This window comes from Lampetra fluviatilis, chromosome 18 (assembly GCF_964198595.1).
Source record: "Lampetra fluviatilis chromosome 18, kcLamFluv1.1, whole genome shotgun sequence".
NCBI classification, from domain to species: domain Eukaryota; kingdom Metazoa; phylum Chordata; class Hyperoartia; order Petromyzontiformes; family Petromyzontidae; genus Lampetra; species Lampetra fluviatilis.
Genome location: NC_136292.1, coordinates 11,636,246 through 11,655,415, shown reverse-complemented (window position 1 = coordinate 11,655,415; position 19,170 = coordinate 11,636,246). Strand labels below are relative to the sequence as shown.

Here is a 19,170-nt window from a genome sequence, read left to right as displayed (position 1 = left end):
CGGCGTGGGTCAAGAAGTAATATGTCATATGCACATGCACTTATATACAAACAGTTTGTTTTATCCTGTACTGCTCTGTTTGTTACGTCTTCATAACGCAGTATTGCCCATAATTCCGTAATTTACCTATCTTAGTCTATCTTGCTTCATGTGCTATGTAGAAAGGCCTTAGGCTGAAATTTTACTATACCTTCCTTTAGGGACAGTGTTTATTAACGAACGATATTTTTTCGATAGTTTTTTTTCATTCATATGTATTGGTCGTACAATTTGTATTATTATATTAGCATTTTCAGATTCTAATTCTCTTAATCAATTACAATTGCACCTAAGAACTTCCTCGTTTGTTGGCAGAAACAAACTCGGTTTAATTTTTTCTGGGTGTGCCAAAGCCTTTTGCAGAAATTGAGATTTTGTCCCGGTTTCAAATATGAATGGCCGTGTGCGTGACTGATGCTTGTTTAATATTCCGTATCTCTTAACGCCATGGCACATGCGGAATGGTCGTGATAACTTCTGCGCATATTCTTTGGTAAAGTCACGTAAAGTATTTTTTTTGTAATTTTTGTTATTTTCTTTGAACCTATCAATGTGACTTTACCGAAAGACCCAAATAATATTCGCACAATAAGTTACCACGACCATTCCGCATGTGCCATGGTGTTAAAAATAACAAAGTAGTTTTTTCTTATTTTTTGATATTTTCTTTCAACCTATCTACATGACTTTACCGAAAGGCCCAAAGAATATGAATTCCTGCAGTCACGAAAGCTTTAAGTCAGTATTTATTGTGCGTAGTAACGGGTGGAGGCCCCATGGTGTAGAGAGAGTCTTGGCGTATGTAATCTCCACCACTGGCAAGTGTGTGTTATCGCTTCTCGGCCTTTTGGCTAAGATCAAGTGTAGTATCTGTTCTTATCAGTTTAATATCTGATACGTACCACATTGTGGTACCTTATATTAAATTGATTTTTGGGACAGGGAGATGGAATAGGGGCTTGCTCCGTCCACTCTGCGCATCAACCCGGTATTGCAGTTTCTCCGGGAATGGTGCACCTCCCTGCTGGGGGAGGAATATCATCAAACAAAAGTAGACTATGTTGGGTTTGCAAACCCCATTTCCGCTGTTTGTCCGTAATTGGGTGCGTTCTCTCCTGTTTTGTTACCAGTCCCCTCCATCTTCTCATTTGTGCCCTGGATAGCTGTCAAATTTCAAAAATCTATCAAACTATTTTCACAGGTATCCAGTCGGTGTGGGTCAAGAAGTAATATGTCATATGCACATGCACTTATATACAAACAGTTTGTTTTATCCTGTACTGCTCTGTTTGTTACGTCTTCATAACGCAGTATTGCCCATAATTCCGTAATTTACCTATCTTAGTCTATCTTGCTTCATGTGCTATGTAGAAAGGCCTTAGGCTGAAATTTTACTATACCTTCCTTTAGGGACAGTGTTTATTAACGAACGATATTTTTTCGATAGTTTTTTTTCATTCATATGTATTGGTCGTACAATTTGTATTATTATATTAGCATTTTCAGATTCTAATTCTCTTAATCAATTACAATTGCACCTAAGAACTTCCTCGTTTGTTGGCAGAAACAAACTCGGTTTAATTTTTTCTGGGTGTGCCAAAGCCTTTTGCAGAAATTGAGATTTTGTCCCGGTTTCAAATATGAATGGCCGTGTGCGTGACTGATGCTTGTTTAATATTCCGTATCTCTTAACGCCATGGCACATGCGGAATGGTCGTGATAACTTCTGCGCATATTCTTTGGTAAAGTCACGTAAAGTATTTTTTTTGTAATTTTTGTTATTTTCTTTGAACCTATCAATGTGACTTTACCGAAAGACCCAAATAATATTCGCACAATAAGTTACCACGACCATTCCGCATGTGCCATGGTGTTAAAAATAACAAAGTAGTTTTTTCTTATTTTTTGATATTTTCTTTCAACCTATCTACATGACTTTACCGAAAGGCCCAAAGAATATGAATTCCTGCAGTCACGAAAGCTTTAAGTCAGTATTTATTGTGCGTAGTAACGGGTGGAGGCCCCATGGTGTAGAGAGAGTCTTGGCGTATGTAATCTCCACCACTGGCAAGTGTGTGTTATCGCTTCTCGGCCTTTTGGCTAAGATCAAGTGTAGTATCTGTTCTTATCAGTTTAATATCTGATACGTACCACATTGTGGTACCTTATATTAAATTGATTTTTGGGACAGGGAGATGGAATAGGGGCTTGCTCCGTCCACTCTGCGCATCAACCCGGTATTGCAGTTTCTCCGGGAATGGTGCACCTCCCTGCTGGGGGAGGAATATCATCAAACAAAAGTAGACTATGTTGGGTTTGCAAACCCCATTTTCGCTGTTTGTCCGTAATTGGGTGCGTTCTCTCCTGTTTTGTTACCAGTCCCCTCCATCTTCTCATTTGTGCCCTGGATAGCTGTCAAATTTCAAAAATCTATCAAACTATTTTCACAGGTATCCAGTCGGTGTGGGTCAAGAAGTAATATGTCATATGCACATGCACTTATATACAAACAGTTTGTTTTATCCTGTACTGCTCTGTTTGTTACGTCTTCATAACGCAGTATTGCCCATAATTCCGTAATTTACCTATCTTAGTCTATCTTGCTTCATGTGCTATGTAGAAAGGCCTTAGGCTGAAATTTTACTATACCTTCTTTTAGGGACAGTGTTTATTAACGAACGATATTTTTTCGATAGTTTTTTTTCATTCATATGTATTGGTCGTACAATTTGTATTATTATATTAGCATTTTCAGATTATAATTCTCTGAATCAATTACACTTGCACCTAAGAACTTCCTCGTTTGTTGGCAGAAACAAACTCGGTTTAATTATTTCTGGGTGTGCCAAAGCCTTTTGCAGAAATTGAGATTTTGTCCCGGTTTCAAACATGAATGGCCGTGTGCTTGACTGATGCTTGTTTAATATTCCGTATCTCTTAACACCATGGCACATGCGGAATGGTCGTGATTACTTCTGCGCATATTCTTTGGTAAAGTCACGTAAAGTATTTTTTTGTAATTTTTGTTATTTTCTTTGAACCTATCTATGTGACTTTACCGAAAGACCCAAATAATATTCGCACAATAAGTTACCACGACCATTCCGCATGTGCCATGGTGTTAAAAATAACAAAGTAGTTTTTTCTTATTTTTTGATATTTTCTTTGAACCTATCTAAATGACTTTACCGAAATGCCCAAAGAATATGAATTCCTGCAGTCACGAAAGCTTTAAGTCGGTATTTATTGTGCGAAGTAACGGGTGGAGGCCCCATGGTGTAGAGAGATTTTGGCGTATGTAATCTCCACCACTGGCAAGGGTGTGTTATCGCTTCTCGGCCTTTTGGCTAAGATCAAGTGTAGTATCTGTTCTTATCAGTTTAATATCTGATACGTACCACATTGTGGTACCTTATATTAAATAGATTTTTGGGACAGGGAGATGGAATAGGGGCTTGCTTCGTCCACTCCGCGCATCAACCCGGTATTGCAGTTTCTCCGGAAATGGTGCACCTCCCTGCTGGGGGAGGAATATCATCAAACAAAAGTAGACTATGTTGGGTTTGCAAACCCCATTTCCGCTGTTTGTCCGTAATTGGGTGCGTTCTCTCCTGTTTTGTTACCAGTCCCCTCGATCTTCTCATTTGTGCCCTGGATAGCTGTCAAATTTCAAAAATCTATAAAACTATTTTCACAGGTATCCAGTCGGCGTGGGTCAAGAAGTAATATGTCATATGCACATGCACTTATATACAAACAGTTTGTTTTATCCTGTACTGCTCTGTTTGTTACGTCTTCATAACGCAGTATTGCCCATAATTCCGTAATTTACCTATCTTAGTCTATCTTGCTTCATGTGCTATGTAGAAAGGCCTTAGGCTGAAATTTTACTATACCTTCCTTTAGGGACAGTGTTTATTAACGAACGATATTTTTTCGATAGTTTTTTTTCATTCATATGTATTGGTCGTACAATTTGTATTATTATATTAGCATTTTCAGATTCTAATTCTCTTAATCAATTACAATTGCACCTAAGAACTTCCTCGTTTGTTGGCAGAAACAAACTCGGTTTAATTTTTTCTGGGTGTGCCAAAGCCTTTTGCAGAAATTGAGATTTTGTCCCGGTTTCAAATATGAATGGCCGTGTGCGTGACTGATGCTTGTTTAATATTCCGTATCTCTTAACGCCATGGCACATGCGGAATGGTCGTGATAACTTCTGCGCATATTCTTTGGTAAAGTCACGTAAAGTATTTTTTTTGTAATTTTTGTTATTTTCTTTGAACCTATCAATGTGACTTTACCGAAAGACCCAAATAATATTCGCACAATAAGTTACCACGACCATTCCGCATGTGCCATGGTGTTAAAAATAACAAAGTAGTTTTTTCTTATTTTTTGATATTTTCTTTCAACCTATCTACATGACTTTACCGAAAGGCCCAAAGAATATGAATTCCTGCAGTCACGAAAGCTTTAAGTCAGTATTTATTGTGCGTAGTAACGGGTGGAGGCCCCATGGTGTAGAGAGAGTCTTGGCGTATGTAATCTCCACCACTGGCAAGTGTGTGTTATCGCTTCTCGGCCTTTTGGCTAAGATCAAGTGTAGTATCTGTTCTTATCAGTTTAATATCTGATACGTACCACATTGTGGTACCTTATATTAAATTGATTTTTGGGACAGGGAGATGGAATAGGGGCTTGCTCCGTCCACTCTGCGCATCAACCCGGTATTGCAGTTTCTCCGGGAATGGTGCACCTCCCTGCTGGGGGAGGAATATCATCAAACAAAAGTAGACTATGTTGGGTTTGCAAACCCCATTTCCGCTGTTTGTCCGTAATTGGGTGCGTTCTCTCCTGTTTTGTTACCAGTCCCCTCCATCTTCTCATTTGTGCCCTGGATAGCTGTCAAATTTCAAAAATCTATCAAACTATTTTCACAGGTATCCAGTCGGTGTGGGTCAAGAAGTAATATGTCATATGCACATGCACTTATATACAAACAGTTTGTTTTATCCTGTACTGCTCTGTTTGTTACGTCTTCATAACGCAGTATTGCCCATAATTCCGTAATTTACCTATCTTAGTCTATCTTGCTTCATGTGCTATGTAGAAAGGCCTTAGGCTGAAAATTTACTATACCTTCCTTTAGGGACAGTGTTTATTAACGAACGATATTTTTTCGATAGTTTTTTTTCATTCATATGTATTGGTCGTACAATTTGTATTATTATATTAGCATTTTCAGATTCTAATTCTCTTAATCAATTACAATTGCACCTAAGAACTTCCTCGTTTGTTGGCAGAAACAAACTCGGTTTAATTTTTTCTGGGTGTGCCAAAGCCTTTTGCAGAAATTGAGATTTTGTCCCGGTTTCAAATATGAATGGCCGTGTGCGTGACTGATGCTTGTTTAATATTCCGTATCTCTTAACGCCATGGCACATGCGGAATGGTCGTGATAACTTCTGCGCATATTCTTTGGTAAAGTCACGTAAAGTATTTTTTTTGTAATTTTTGTTATTTTCTTTGAACCTATCAATGTGACTTTACCGAAAGACCCAAATAATATTCGCACAATAAGTTACCACGACCATTCCGCATGTGCCATGGTGTTAAAAATAACAAAGTAGTTTTTTCTTATTTTTTGATATTTTCTTTCAACCTATCTACATGACTTTACCGAAAGGCCCAAAGAATATGAATTCCTGCAGTCACGAAAGCTTTAAGTCAGTATTTATTGTGCGTAGTAACGGGTGGAGGCCCCATGGTGTAGAGAGAGTCTTGGCGTATGTAATCTCCACCACTGGCAAGTGTGTGTTATCGCTTCTCGGCCTTTTGGCTAAGATCAAGTGTAGTATCTGTTCTTATCAGTTTAATATCTGATACGTACCACATTGTGGTACCTTATATTAAATTGATTTTTGGGACAGGGAGATGGAATAGGGGCTTGCTCCGTCCACTCTGCGCATCAACCCGGTATTGCAGTTTCTCCGGGAATGGTGCACCTCCCTGCTGGGGGAGGAATATCATCAAACAAAAGTAGACTATGTTGGGTTTGCAAACCCCATTTTCGCTGTTTGTCCGTAATTGGGTGCGTTCTCTCCTGTTTTGTTACCAGTCCCCTCCATCTTCTCATTTGTGCCCTGGATAGCTGTCAAATTTCAAAAATCTATCAAACTATTTTCACAGGTATCCAGTCGGTGTGGGTCAAGAAGTAATATGTCATATGCACATGCACTTATATACAAACAGTTTGTTTTATCCTGTACTGCTCTGTTTGTTACGTCTTCATAACGCAGTATTGCCCATAATTCCGTAATTTACCTATCTTAGTCTATCTTGCTTCATGTGCTATGTAGAAAGGCCTTAGGCTGAAATTTTACTATACCTTCTTTTAGGGACAGTGTTTATTAACGAACGATATTTTTTCGATAGTTTTTTTTCATTCATATGTATTGGTCGTACAATTTGTATTATTATATTAGCATTTTCAGATTCTAATTCTCTTAATCAATTACAATTGCACCTAAGAACTTCCTCGTTTGTTGGCAGAAACAAACTCGGTTTAATTTTTTCTGGGTGTGCCAAAGCCTTTTGCAGAAATTGAGATTTTGTCCCGGTTTCAAATATGAATGGCCGTGTGCGTGACTGATGCTTGTTTAATATTCCGTATCTCTTAACGCCATGGCACATGCGGAATGGTCGTGATAACTTCTGCGCATATTCTTTGGTAAAGTCACGTAAAGTATTCTTTTTTGTAATTTTTGTTATTTTCTTTGAACCTATCTATGTGACTTTACCGAAAGACCCAAATAATATTCGCACAATAAGTTACCACGACCATTCCGCATGTGCCATGGTGTTAAAAATAACAAAGTAGTTTTTTCTTATTTTTTGATATTTTCTTTGAACCTATCTACATGACTTTACCGAAAGGCCCAAAGAATATGAATTCCTGCAGTCACGAAAGCTTTAAGTCAGTATTTATTGTGCGTAGTAACGGGTGGAGGCCCCATGGTGTAGAGAGAGTCTTGGCGTATGTAATCTCCACCACTGGCAAGTGTGTGTGATCGCTTCTCGGCCTTTTGGCTAAGATCAAGTGTAGTATCTGTTCTTATCAGTTTAATATCTGATACGTGTACCACATTGTGGTACCTTATATTAAATTGATTTTTGGGACAGGGAGATGGAATAGGGGCTTGCTCCGTCCACTCTGCGCATCAACCCGGTATTGCAGTTTCTCCGGGAATGGTGCACCTCCCTGCTGGGGGAGGAATATCATCAAACAAAAGTAGACTATGTTGGGTTTGCAAACCCCATTTCCGCTGTTTGTCCGTAATTGGGTGCGTTCTCTCCTGTTTTGTTACCAGTCCCCTCCATCTTCTCATTTGTGCCCTGGATAGCTGTCAAATTTCAAAAATCTATCAAACTATTTTCACAGGTATCCAGTCGGTGTGGGTCAAGAAGTAATATGTCATATGCACATGCACTTATATACAAACAGTTTGTTTTATCCTGTACTGCTCTGTTTGTTACGTCTTCATAACGCAGTATTGCCCATAATTCCGTAATTTACCTATCTTAGTCTATCTTGCTTCATGTGCTATGTAGAAAGGCCTTAGGCTGAAATTTTACTATACCTTCTTTTAGGGACAGTGTTTATTAACGAACGATATTTTTTCGATAGTTTTTTTTCATTCATATGTATTGGTCGTACAATTTGTATTATTATATTAGCATTTTCAGATTCTAATTCTCTTAATCAATTACAATTGCACCTAAGAACTTCCTCGTTTGTTGGCAGAAACAAACTCGGTTTAATTTTTTCTGGGTGTGCCAAAGCCTTTTGCAGAAATTGAGATTTTGTCCCGGTTTCAAATATGAATGGCCGTGTGCGTGACTGATGCTTGTTTAATATTCCGTATCTCTTAACGCCATGGCACATGCGGAATGGTCGTGATAACTTCTGCGCATATTCTTTGGTAAAGTCACGTAAAGTATTTTTCTGTAATTTTTGTTATTTTCTTTGAACCTATCTATGTGACTTTACCGAAAGACCCAAATAATATTCGCACAATAAGTTACCACGACCATTCCGCATGTGCCATGGTGTTAAAAATAACAAAGTAGTTTTTTCTTATTTTTTGATATTTTCTTTGAACCTATCTACATGACTTTACCGAAAGGCCCAAAGAATATGAATTCCTGCAGTCACGAAAGCTTTAAGTCAGTATTTATTGTGCGAATTAACTGGTGGAGGCCCCATGGTGTAGAGAGAGTCTTGGCGTATGTAATCTCCGCCACTGGCAAGTGTGTGTTATCGCTTCTCGGCCTTTTGGCTAAGATCAAGTGTAGTATCTGTTCTTATCAGTTTAATATCTGATACGTACCACATTGTGGTACCTTATATTAAATAGATTTTTGGGACAGGGAGATGGAATAGGGGCTTGCTCCGTCCACTCCGCGCATCAACCCGGTATTGCAGTTTCTCCGGGAATGGTGCACCTCCCTGCTGGGGGAGGAATATCATCAAACAAAAGTAGACTATGTTGGGTTTGCAAACCCCATTTTTCCGCTGTTTGTCCGTAATTGGGTGCGTTCTCTCCTGTTTTGTTACCAGTCCCCTCCATCTTCTCATGTGTGCCCTGGATAGCTGTCAAATTTCAAAAATCTATCAAACTATTTTCACAGCTATCCAGTCGTGTGGGTCAAGAAGTAATATGTCATATGCACATGCACTTATATACAAACAGTTTGTTTTATCCTATACTGCTCTGTTTGTTACGTCTTCATAACGCAGTATTGCCCATAATTCCGTAATTTACCTATCTTAGTCTATCTTGCTTCATGTGCTAAGTAGAAAGGACTTAGGCTGAAATTTTACTATACCTTCCTTTAGGGACAGTGTTTATTAACGCACGATATTTTTTCGATAGTTTTTTTTCATTCATATGTATTGGTCGTACAATTTGTATTATTAAATTAGCATTTTCAGATTCTAATTCTCTGAATCAATTACAATTGCACCTAAGAACTTCCTCGTTTGTTGGCAGAAACAAACTCGGTTTAATTATTTCTGGGTGTGCCAAAGCCTTTTGCAGAAATTGAGATTTTGTCCCGGTTTCAAATATGAATGGCCATGTGCTTGACTGATGCTTGTTTAATATTCCGTATCTCTTAACGCCATGGCACATGCGGAATGGTCGTGATAACTTCTGCGCATATTCTTTGGTAAAGTCACGTAAAGTATTTTTTTGTAATTTTTGTTATTTTCTTTGAACCTATCTACATGACTTTACCGAAAGGCCCAAAGAATATGAATTCCTGCAGTCACGAAAGCTTTAAGTCAGTATTTATTGTGCGTAGTAGTTGGTGGAGGCCCCATGGTGTAGAGAGAGTCTTGGTGTATGTAATCTCCACCACTGGCAAGTGTGTGTTATCGCTTCTCGGCCTTTTGGCTAAGATCAAGTGTAGTATCTGTTCTTATCAGTTTAATATCTGATACGTACCACATTGTGGTACCTTATATTAAATAGATTTTTGGGACAGGGAGATGGAATAGGGGCTTGCTCCGTCCACTCCGCGCATCAACCCGGTATTGCAGTTTCTCCGGGAATGGTGCACCTCCCTGCTGGGGGAGTAATATCATCAAACAAAAGTAGACTATGTTGGGTTTGCAAACCCCATTTCCGCTGTTTGTCCGTAATTGGGTGCGTTCTCTCCTGTTTTGTTACCAGTCCCCTCCATCTTCTCATTTGTGCCCTGGATAGCTGTCAAATTTCAAAAATCTATCAAACTATTTTCACAGCTATCCAGTCGTGTGGGTCAAGAAGTAATATGTCATATGCACATGCACTTATATACAAACAGTTTGTTTCATCCTGTACTTCTCTGTTTGTTACGTCTTCATAACGCAGTATTGCCCATAATTCCGTAATTTACCTATCTTAGTCTATCTTGCTTCATGTGCTATGTAGAAAGGACTTAGGCTGAAATTTTACTATACCTTCCTTTAGGGACAGTGTTTATTAACGAACGATATTTTTTCGATAGTTTTTTTTTCATTCATATGTATTGGTCGTACAATTTGTATTATTAAATTAGCATTTTCAGATTCTAATTCTCTGAATCAATTACAATTGCACCTAAGAACTTCCTCGTTTGTTGGCAGAAACAAACTCGGTTTAATTATTTCTGGGTGTGCCAAAGCCTTTTGCAGAAATTGAGATTTTGTCCCGGTTTCAAACATGAATGGCCGTGTGCGTGACTGATGCTTGTTTAATATTCCGTATCTCTTAACGCCATGGCACATGCGGAATGGTCGTGATAACTTCTGCGCATATTCTTTGGTAAAGTCACGTAAAGTATTTTTTTGTAATTTTTGTTATTTTCTTTGAACCTATCTACGTGACTTTACCGAAAGACCCAAATAATGTTCGCACAATAAGTTACCACGACCATTCCGAATGTGCCATGGTGTTAAAAATAACAAAGTAGTTTTTTCTTATTTTTTGATATTTTCTTTGAACCTATCTACATGACTTTACCGAAAGGCCCAAAGAATATGAATTCCTGCAGTCACGAAAGCTTTAAGTCAGTATTTATTGTGCGTAGTAACGGGTGGAGGCCCCATGGTGTAGAGAGAGTCTTGGCGTATGTAATCTCCACCACTGGCAAGTGTGTGTTATCGCTTCTCGGCCTTTTGGCTAAGATCAAGTGTAGTATCTGTTCTTATCAGTTTAATATCTGATACGTACCACATTGTGGTACCTTATATTAAATTGATTTTTGGGACAGGGAGATGGAATAGGGGCTTGCTCCGTCCACTCCGCGCATCAACCCGGTATTGCAGTTTCTCCGGGAATGGTGCACCTCCCTGCTGGGGGAGGGATATCATCAAACAAAAGTAGACTATGTTGGGTTTGCAAACCCCATTTCCGCTGTTTGTCCGTAATTGGGTGCGTTCTCTCCTGTTTTGTTACCAGTCCCCTCCATCTTCTCATTTGTGCCCTGGATAGCTGTCAAATTTCAAAAATCTATCAAACTATTTTCACAGTTATCCAGTCGGTGTGGGTCAAGAAGTAATGCCATATGCACATGCATTTATATACAAACAGTTTATTTTATCCTGTACTGCTCTGTTTGTTACGTCTTCATAACGCAGTATTGCCCATAATTCCGTAATTTACCTATCTTAGTCTATCTTGCTTCATGTGCTATGTAGAAAGGACTTAGGCTGAAATTTTACTATACCTTCCTTTAGGGACAGTGTTTATTAACGAACGATATTTTTTCGATAGTTTTTTTTTCATTCATATGTATTGGTCGTACAATTTGTATTATTAAATTAGCATTTTCAGATTCTAATTCTCTGAATCAATTACAATTGCACCTAAGAACTTCCTCGTTTGTTGGCAGAAACAAACTCGGTTTAATTATTTCTGGGTGTGCCAAAGCCTTTTGCAGAAATTGAGATTTTGTCCCGGTTTCAAACATGAATGGCCGTGTGCGTGACTGATGCTTGTTTAATATTCCGTATCTCTTAACGCCATGGCACATGCGGAATGGTCGTGATAACTTCCGCGCATATTCTTTGGTAAAGTCACGTAAAGTATTTTTTTGTAATTTTTGTTATTTTCTTTGAACCTATCTACGTGACTTTACCGAAAGACCCAAATAATGTTCGCACAATAAGTTACCACGACCATTCCGAATGTGCCATGGTGTTAAAAATAACAAAGTAGTTTTTTCTTATTTTTTGATATTTTCTTTGAACCTATCTACATGACTTTACCGAAAGGCCCAAAGAATATGAATTCCTGCAGTCACGAAAGCTTTAAGTCGGTATTTATTGTGCGAAGTAACGGGTGGAGGCCCCATGGTGTAGAGAGAGTTTTGGCGTATGTAATCTCCACCACTGGCAAGGGTGTGTTATCGCTTCTCGGCCTTTTGGCTAAGATCAAGTGTAGTATCTGTTCTTATCAGTTTAATATCTGATACGTACCACATTGTGGTACCTTATATTAAATAGATTTTTGGGACAGGGAGATGGAATAGGGGCTTGCTCCGTCCACTCCGCGCATCAACCCGGTATTGCAGTTTCTCCGGAAATGGTGCACCTCCCTGCTGGGGGAGGAATATCATCAAACAAAAGTAGACTATGTTGGGTTTGCAAACCCCATTTCCGCTGTTTGTCCGTAATTGGGTGCGTTCTCTCCTGTTTTGTTACCAGTCCCCTCGATCTTCTCATTTGTGCCCTGGATAGCTGTCAAATTTCAAAAATCTATCAAACTCTTTTCACAGGTATCCAGTCGGTGTGGGTCAAGAAGTAATATGTCATATGCACATGCACTTATATACAAACAGTTTGTTTTATCCTGTACTGCTCTGTTTGTTACGTCTTCATAACGCAGTATTGCCCATAATTCCGTAATTTACCTATCTTAGTCTATCTTGCTTCATGTGCTATGTAGAAAGGCCTTAGGCTGAAATTTTACTATACCTTCCTTTAGGGACAGTGTTTATTAACGAACGATATTTTTTCGATAGTTTTTTTTCATTCATATGTATTGGTCGTACAATTTGTATTATTATATTAGCATTTTCAGATTCTAATTCTCTTAATCAATTACAATTGCACCTAAGAACTTCCTCGTTTGTTGGCAGAAACAAACTCGGTTTAATTTTTTCTGGGTGTGCCAAAGCCTTTTGCAGAAATTGAGATTTTGTCCCGGTTTCAAATATGAATGGCCGTGTGCGTGACTGATGCTTGTTTAATATTCCGTATCTCTTAACGCCATGGCACATGCGGAATGGTCGTGATAACTTCTGCGCATATTCTTTGGTAAAGTCACGTAAAGTATTTTTTGTAATTTTTGTTATTTTCTTTGAACCTATCTATGTGACTTTACCGAAAGACCCAAATAATATTCGCACAATAAGTTACCACGACCAATCCGCATGTGCCATGGTGTTAAAAATAACAAAGTAGTTTTTTCTTATTTTTTTATATTTTCTTTGAACCTATCTACATGACTTTACCGAAAGGCCCAAAGAATATGAATTCCTGCAGTCACGAAAGCTTTAAGTCAGTATTTATTGTGCGTAGTAACGGGTGGAGGCCCCATGGTGTAGAGAGAGTCTTGGCGTATGTAATCTCCACCACTGGCAAGTGTGTGTTATCGCTTCTCGGCCTTTTGGCTAAGATCAAGTGTAGTATCTGTTCTTATCAGTTTAATATCTGATACGTACCACATTGTGGTACCTTATATTAAATAGATTTTTGGGACAGGGAGATGGAATAGGGGCTTTCTCCGTCCACTCCGCGCATCAACCCGGTATTGCAGTTTCTCCGGGAATGGTGCACCTCCCTGCTGGGGGAGGAATATCATCAAACAAAAGTAGACTATGTTGGGTTTGCAAACCCCATTTCCGCTGTTTGTCCGTAATTGGGTGCGTTCTCTCCTGTTTTGTTACCAGTCCCCTCCATCTTCTCATTTGTGCCCTGGATAGCTGTCAAATTTCAAAAATCTATCAAACTATTTTCACAGGTATCCAGTCGGTGTGGGTCAAGAAGTAATATGTCATATGCACATGCACTTATATACAAACAGTTTGTTTTATCCTGTACTGCTCTGTTTGTTACGTCTTCATAACGCAGTATTGCCCATAATTCCGTAATTTACCTATCTTAGTCTATCTTGCTTCATGTGCTATGTAGAAAGGCCTTAGGCTGAAATTTTACTATACCTTCCTTTAGGGACAGTGTTTATTAACGAACGATATTTTTTCGATAGTTTTTTTTCATTCATATGTATTGGTCGTACAATTTGTATTATTATATTAGCATTTTCAGATTCTAATTCTCTTAATCAATTACAATTGCACCTAAGAACTTCCTCGTTTGTTGGCAGAAACAAACTCGGTTTAATTTTTTCTGGGTGTGCCAAAGCCTTTTGCAGAAATTGAGATTTTGTCCCGGTTTCAAATATGAATGGCCTTGTGCGTGACTGATGCTTGTTTAATATTCCGTATCTCTTAACGCCATGGCACATGCGGAATGGTCGTGATAACTTCTGCGCATATTCTTTGGTAAAGTCACGTAAAGTATTTTTTTGTAATTTTTGTTATTTTCTTTGAACCTATCTATGTGACTTTACCGAAAGACCCAAATAATATTCGCACAATAAGTTACCACGACCATTCCGCATGTGCCATGGTGTTAAAAATAACAAAGTAGTTTTTTGTAATTTTTTGATATTTTCTTTGAACCTATCTACATGACTTTACCGAAATGCCCAAAGAATATGAATTCCTGCAGTCACGAAAGCTTTAAGTCGGTATTTATTGTGCGAAGTAACGGGTGGAGGACCCATGGTGTAGAGAGAGTTTTGGCGTATGTAATCTCCACCACTGGCAAGGGTGTGTTATCGCTTCTCGGCCTTTTGGCTAAGATCAAGTGTAGTATCTGTTCTTATCAGTTTAATATCTGATACGTACCACATTGTGGTACCTTATATTAAATTGATTTTTGGGACAGGGAGATGGAATAGGGGCTTGCTCCGTCCACTCCGCGCATCAACCCGGTATTGCAGTTTCTCCGGGAATGGTGCACCTCCCTGCTGGGGGAGGAATATCATCAAACAAAAGTAGACTATGTTGTGTTTGCAAACCCCATTTCCGCTGTTTGTCCGTAATTGGGTGCGTTCTCTCCTGTTTTGTTACCAGTCCCCTCCATCTTCTCATTTGTGCCCTGGATAGCTGTCAAATTTCAAAAATCTATCAAACTATTTTCACAGGTATCCAGTCGGTGTGGGTCAAGAAGTAATATGTCATATGCACATGCACTTATATACAAACAGTTTGTTTTATCCTGTACTGCTCTGTTTGTTACGTCTTCATAACGCAGTATTGCCCATAATTCCGTAATTTACCTATCTTAGTCTATCTTGCTTCATGTGCTATGTAGAAAGGCCTTAGGCTGAAATTTTACTATACCTTCCTTTAGGGACAGTGTTTATTAACGAACGATATTTTTTCGATAGTTTTTTTTCATTCATATGTATTGGTCGTACAATTTGTATTATTATATTAGCATTTTCAGATTATAATTCTCTGAATCAATTACACTTGCACCTAAGAACTTCCTCGTTTGTTGGCAGAAACAAACTCGGTTTAATTATTTCTGGGTGTGCCAAAGCCTTTTGCAGAAATTGAGATTTTGTCCCGGTTTCAAACATGAATGGCCGTGTGCTTGACTGATGCTTGTTTAATATTCCGTATCTCTTAACACCATGGCACATGCGGAATGGTCGTGATTACTTCTGCGCATATTCTTTGGTAAAGTCACGTAAAGTATTTTTTTGTAATTTTTGTTATTTTCTTTGAACCTATCTATGTGACTTTACCGAAAGACCCAAATAATATTCGCACAATAAGTTACCACGACCATTCCGCATGTGCCATGGTGTTAAAAATAACAAAGTAGTTTTTTCTTATTTTTTGATATTTTCTTTGAACCTATCTAAATGACTTTACCGAAATGCCCAAAGAATATGAATTCCTGCAGTCACGAAAGCTTTAAGTCGGTATTTATTGTGCGAAGTAACGGGTGGAGGCCCCATGGTGTAGAGAGATTTTGGCGTATGTAATCTCCACCACTGGCAAGGGTGTGTTATCGCTTCTCGGCCTTTTGGCTAAGATAAAGTGTAGTATCTGTTCTTATCAGTTTAATATCTGATACGTACCACATTGTGGTACCTTATATTAAATAGATTTTTGGGACAGGGAGATGGAATAGGGGCTTGCTTCGTCCACTCCGCGCATCAACCCGGTATTGCAGTTTCTCCGGAAATGGTGCACCTCCCTGCTGGGGGAGGAATATCATCAAACAAAAGTAGACTATGTTGGGTTTGCAAACCCCATTTCCGCTGTTTGTCCGTAATTGGGTGCGTTCTCTCCTGTTTTGTTACCAGTCCCCTCGATCTTCTCATTTGTGCCCTGGATAGCTGTCAAATTTCAAAAATCTATAAAACTATTTTCACAGGTATCCAGTCGGCGTGGGTCAAGAAGTAATATGTCATATGCACATGCACTTATATACAAACAGTTTGTTTTATCCTGTACTGCTCTGTTTGTTACGTCTTCATAACGCAGTATTGCCCATAATTCCGTAATTTACCTATCTTAGTCTATCTTGCTTCATGTGCTATGTAGAAAGGCCTTAGGCTGAAATTTTACTATACCTTCCTTTAGGGACAGTGTTTATTAACGAACGATATTTTTTCGATAGTTTTTTTTCATTCATATGTATTGGTCGTACAATTTGTATTATTATATTAGCATTTTCAGATTCTAATTCTCTTAATCAATTACAATTGCACCTAAGAACTTCCTCGTTTGTTGGCAGAAACAAACTCGGTTTAATTTTTTCTGGGTGTGCCAAAGCCTTTTGCAGAAATTGAGATTTTGTCCCGGTTTCAAATATGAATGGCCGTGTGCGTGACTGATGCTTGTTTAATATTCCGTATCTCTTAACGCCATGGCACATGCGGAATGGTCGTGATAACTTCTGCGCATATTCTTTGGTAAAGTCACGTAAAGTATTTTTTTTGTAATTTTTGTTATTTTCTTTGAACCTATCAATGTGACTTTACCGAAAGACCCAAATAATATTCGCACAATAAGTTACCACGACCATTCCGCATGTGCCATGGTGTTAAAAATAACAAAGTAGTTTTTTCTTATTTTTTGATATTTTCTTTCAACCTATCTACATGACTTTACCGAAAGGCCCAAAGAATATGAATTCCTGCAGTCACGAAAGCTTTAAGTCAGTATTTATTGTGCGTAGTAACGGGTGGAGGCCCCATGGTGTAGAGAGAGTCTTGGCGTATGTAATCTCCACCACTGGCAAGTGTGTGTTATCGCTTCTCGGCCTTTTGGCTAAGATCAAGTGTAGTATCTGTTCTTATCAGTTTAATATCTGATACGTACCACATTGTGGTACCTTATATTAAATTGATTTTTGGGACAGGGAGATGGAATAGGGGCTTGCTCCGTCCACTCTGCGCATCAACCCGGTATTGCAGTTTCTCCGGGAATGGTGCACCTCCCTGCTGGGGGAGGAATATCATCAAACAAAAGTAGACTATGTTGGGTTTGCAAACCCCATTTCCGCTGTTTGTCCGTAATTGGGTGCGTTCTCTCCTGTTTTGTTACCAGTCCCCTCCATCTTCTCATTTGTGCCCTGGATAGCTGTCAAATTTCAAAAATCTATCAAACTATTTTCACAGGTATCCAGTCGGTGTGGGTCAAGAAGTAATATGTCATATGCACATGCACTTATATACAAACAGTTTGTTTTATCCTGTACTGCTCTGTTTGTTACGTCTTCATAACGCAGTATTGCCCATAATTCCGTAATTTACCTATCTTAGTCTATCTTGCTTCATGTGCTATGTAGAAAGGCCTTAGGCTGAAATTTTACTATACCTTCTTTTAGGGACAGTGTTTATTAACGAACGATATTTTTTCGATAGTTTTTTTTCATTCATATGTATTGGTCGTACAATTTGTATTATTATATTAGCATTTTCAGATTCTAATTCTCTTAATCAATTACAATTGCACCTAAGAACTTCCTCGTTTGTTGGCAGAAACAAACTCGGTTTAATTTTTTCTGGGTGTGCCAAAGCCTTTTGCAGAAATTGAGATTTTGTCCCGGTTTCAAATATGAATGGCCGTGTGCGTGACTGATGCTTGTTTAATATTCCGTATCTCTTAACGCCATGGCACATGCGGAATGGTCGTGATAACTTCTGCGCATATTCTTTGGTAAAGTCACGTAAAGTATTCTTTTTTGTAATTTTTGTTATTTTCTTTGAACCTATCTATGTGACTTTACCGAAAGACCCAAATAATATTCGCACAATAAGTTACCACGACCATTCCGCATGTGCCATGGTGTTAAAAATAACAAAGTAGTTTTTTCTTATTTTTTGATATTTTCTTTGAACCTATCTACATGACTTTACCGAAAGGCCCAAAGAATATGAATTCCTGCAGTCACGAAAGCTTTAAGTCAGTATTTATTGTGCGTAGTAACGGGTGGAGGCCCCATGGTGTAGAGAGAGTCTTGGCGTATGTAATCTCCACCACTGGCAAGTGTGTGTGATCGCTTCTCGGCCTTTTGGCTAAGATCAAGTGTAGTATCTGTTCTTATCAGTTTAATATCTGATACGTGTACCACATTGTGGTACCTTATATTAAATTGATTTTTGGGACAGGGAGATGGAATAGGGGCTTGCTCCGTCCACTCTGCGCATCAACCCGGTATTGCAGTTTATCCGGGAATGGTGCACCTCCCTGCTGGGGGAGGAATATCATCAAACAAAAGTAGACTATGTTGGGTTTGCAAACCCCATTTCCGCTGTTTGTCCGTAATTGGGTGCGTTCTCTCCTGTTTTGTTACCAGTCCCCTCCATCTTCTCATTTGTGCCCTGGATAGCTGTCAAATTTCAAAAATCTATCAAACTATTTTCACAGGTATCCAGTCGGTGTGGGTCAAGAAGTAATATGTCATATGCACATGCACTTATATACAAACAGTTTGTTTTATCCTGTACTGCTCTGTTTGTTACGTCTTCATAACGCAGTATTGCCCATAATTCCGTAATTTACCTATCTTAGTCTATCTTGCTTCATGTGCTATGTAGAAAGGCCTTAGGCTGAAATTTTACTATACCTTCTTTTAGGGACAGTGTTTATTAACGAACGATATTTTTTCGATAGTTTTTTTTCATTCATATGTATTGGTCGTACAATTTGTATTATTATATTAGCATTTTCAGATTCTAATTCTCTTAATCAATTACAATTGCACCTAAGAACTTCCTCGTTTGTTGGCAGAAACAAACTCGGTTTAATTTTTTCTGGGTGTGCCAAAGCCTTTTGCAGAAATTGAGATTTTGTCCCGGTTTCAAATATGAATGGCCGTGTGCGTGACTGATGCTTGTTTAATATTCCGTATCTCTTAACGCCATGGCACATGCGGAATGGTCGTGATAACTTCTGCGCATATTCTTTGGTAAAGTCACGTAAAGTATTTTTCTGTAATTTTTGTTA

The 19,170-nt window shown here is 38.7% G+C and overlaps 15 non-coding genes across 15 annotated transcripts; all 15 read left to right on the top strand.

Moving 5' to 3' along the window:
• The first annotated feature begins 870 nt into the window (after positions 1-870).
• LOC144937315 (U2 spliceosomal RNA) lies at positions 871-1,061 on the top strand. The gene has a single exon (XR_013637622.1). It is a non-coding gene; the product is annotated as a U2 spliceosomal RNA (small nuclear RNA).
• Positions 1,062-2,119: 1,058 nt separating this feature from the next.
• On the top strand, positions 2,120-2,310 carry LOC144937314 (U2 spliceosomal RNA). The gene has a single exon (XR_013637621.1). It is a non-coding gene; the product is annotated as a U2 spliceosomal RNA (small nuclear RNA).
• Positions 2,311-3,366: 1,056 nt separating this feature from the next.
• On the top strand, positions 3,367-3,557 carry LOC144937387 (U2 spliceosomal RNA). The gene has a single exon (XR_013637689.1). It is a non-coding gene; the product is annotated as a U2 spliceosomal RNA (small nuclear RNA).
• A 1,058-nt stretch (positions 3,558-4,615) lies between these two features.
• LOC144937313 (U2 spliceosomal RNA) lies at positions 4,616-4,806 on the top strand. Its single transcript, XR_013637620.1, has one exon. It is a non-coding gene; the product is annotated as a U2 spliceosomal RNA (small nuclear RNA).
• Positions 4,807-5,864: 1,058 nt separating this feature from the next.
• Positions 5,865-6,055, top strand: LOC144937312 (U2 spliceosomal RNA). Its single transcript, XR_013637619.1, has one exon. It is a non-coding gene; the product is annotated as a U2 spliceosomal RNA (small nuclear RNA).
• A 1,059-nt stretch (positions 6,056-7,114) lies between these two features.
• On the top strand, positions 7,115-7,307 carry LOC144937398 (U2 spliceosomal RNA). The gene has a single exon (XR_013637699.1). It is a non-coding gene; the product is annotated as a U2 spliceosomal RNA (small nuclear RNA).
• A 1,057-nt stretch (positions 7,308-8,364) lies between these two features.
• LOC144937296 (U2 spliceosomal RNA) lies at positions 8,365-8,555 on the top strand. The gene has a single exon (XR_013637604.1). It is a non-coding gene; the product is annotated as a U2 spliceosomal RNA (small nuclear RNA).
• Positions 8,556-9,483: 928 nt separating this feature from the next.
• Positions 9,484-9,674, top strand: LOC144937295 (U2 spliceosomal RNA). The gene has a single exon (XR_013637603.1). It is a non-coding gene; the product is annotated as a U2 spliceosomal RNA (small nuclear RNA).
• Positions 9,675-10,731: 1,057 nt separating this feature from the next.
• Positions 10,732-10,922, top strand: LOC144937443 (U2 spliceosomal RNA). The gene has a single exon (XR_013637736.1). It is a non-coding gene; the product is annotated as a U2 spliceosomal RNA (small nuclear RNA).
• A 1,056-nt stretch (positions 10,923-11,978) lies between these two features.
• LOC144937343 (U2 spliceosomal RNA) lies at positions 11,979-12,169 on the top strand. Its single transcript, XR_013637648.1, has one exon. It is a non-coding gene; the product is annotated as a U2 spliceosomal RNA (small nuclear RNA).
• A 1,056-nt stretch (positions 12,170-13,225) lies between these two features.
• Positions 13,226-13,416, top strand: LOC144937384 (U2 spliceosomal RNA). The gene has a single exon (XR_013637686.1). It is a non-coding gene; the product is annotated as a U2 spliceosomal RNA (small nuclear RNA).
• Positions 13,417-14,473: 1,057 nt separating this feature from the next.
• LOC144937442 (U2 spliceosomal RNA) lies at positions 14,474-14,664 on the top strand. The gene has a single exon (XR_013637735.1). It is a non-coding gene; the product is annotated as a U2 spliceosomal RNA (small nuclear RNA).
• Positions 14,665-15,720: 1,056 nt separating this feature from the next.
• On the top strand, positions 15,721-15,911 carry LOC144937411 (U2 spliceosomal RNA). The gene has a single exon (XR_013637712.1). It is a non-coding gene; the product is annotated as a U2 spliceosomal RNA (small nuclear RNA).
• A 1,058-nt stretch (positions 15,912-16,969) lies between these two features.
• Positions 16,970-17,160, top strand: LOC144937311 (U2 spliceosomal RNA). The gene has a single exon (XR_013637618.1). It is a non-coding gene; the product is annotated as a U2 spliceosomal RNA (small nuclear RNA).
• A 1,059-nt stretch (positions 17,161-18,219) lies between these two features.
• On the top strand, positions 18,220-18,412 carry LOC144937402 (U2 spliceosomal RNA). Its single transcript, XR_013637703.1, has one exon. It is a non-coding gene; the product is annotated as a U2 spliceosomal RNA (small nuclear RNA).
• Positions 18,413-19,170: the final 758 nt, after the last annotated feature.